Genomic DNA, 1,570 nt, shown 5'->3' with positions numbered 1-1,570 from the left:
GGGGGGGGGAGGGACGGCGGAGGGAAACTGAGCGGGCGAGAAAAAGAGAGACAGAGAGAATTGAACGCGCGGACAAGAAGAAAAGGAACCAGACGAGGTGACGGCGAAGGAGGAGGAAGAGAGGGACGGATGGTCCTGCCACACTGACCTTGACTAGGCCCGAAGTTGAGGTGGGTTGAGGTGCTGCCGGGCCCTCTTGTCGCGTCCCCTTCCCCCCCCTCCCCCTCTCCCTCTCGGGCCCTGCGCCGAGGTCCCCTCTCCCGTGCCCCGCGGCACGCCGCGCGCACCGACGGGCCCCACCGGGCCTGCCCTGTAGTTCTGCATTCGCAGACTCCTCCATCAAGGACATCACAAAAAGTACATTAGACGAAAACACGTTGCCATTATACCGCGGCGTACCGCGAGAGAGGAGAGAGCGAAAACGCTACGTCTGCGCTAAGACCGGTGTGCACCGACACTGCAGGCCCAGCGGCCCCGCCGCTCGGGCCCCCGCAACACCGCCGAAAAGGCCCACGGACATCTCCCCTGTCTCTCTGCGCTACGCCTGAATTAAGTCGCGCTCGCGACTCGCGGTGGATTATTTCGACGGGTAATTGACGGGGGACGGGAAATAATTCCGACGGAGACCGAGCGATGTATCTCTCTCTCTCTCCCGTATCGTTCTGCGTTCTTACGTAAAAAAATTGAAAAAGTTCACGACATTAATATATCGGAGGAATACATGAAATGCAATTAAGTTTTATGTATTATTAAATAATTTTATTATGAGTATTATTTATTATGTTACATCATGTTTGAATTATGGAATGATTTATTAATGATAACAACGCTGTGCTATTCATGCCGTGTCGTTATTGTATTCGCGTGATATTGTTTCAATGCTTTTTAATTGGTTTTTCGGACATTACACGCGAAAAACTTGTTAATAAATCACAAATCCAATTCTCGGCCGAACTTACGCGTGCGTGAAGGATAAAACTTTAAATAGCTAGATACAGACAGTATAAAACATTAATAAGCCTGGAATCTATGATTCATCTGCGATAAAATAAGGAGGACATTTTTCCATCGGTAAGAAACGGCGAGCGAATAATTTCGTTCTGACACGTAAAGAGTTTCCTGTTGTGATAAAACTATTTCATTGCTCTCGATCGAAATTAATGTTTACTTGAAAAAAAAACGTGGAAACGAGAGACAATGTTATATAAAATATAAATAAGTTGTATGTAATAATTGTATTATTAATTTGCGATCGGGGATTTGTCGCGAATCTGATTCATGGGCGTTGAAAATCTCGAGGTGGCGAAACGCGCCTTAACTACCGTCTTTACTTCTGACCCTCACGGTGCACCTCACCACTCACTCTCTCAAGATCAAGGTCAGCTCTCGGGAGATGACTGGACTCTTTAAGCGGACGTACCTTTTCTTCGTTATCCGCTACGTTTCTCACTTCGACTCATACACACACGCACACACATACCAAGGCTTACTGTAAAAGTATTTTACACGGAAACACTCGCGCGAGAAACGACGTGCATAACGTGAGCTTTAGCACGCAACCTTGTGAACG

The sequence above is a fragment of the Vollenhovia emeryi genome, unplaced genomic scaffold (genome assembly GCF_000949405.1).
Source record: "Vollenhovia emeryi isolate VEMERY1.0 unplaced genomic scaffold, V.emery_V1.0 DF939125.1, whole genome shotgun sequence".
NCBI classification, from domain to species: Eukaryota; Metazoa; Arthropoda; class Insecta; order Hymenoptera; family Formicidae; genus Vollenhovia; species Vollenhovia emeryi.
This window is presented reverse-complemented; position numbering follows the sequence as displayed.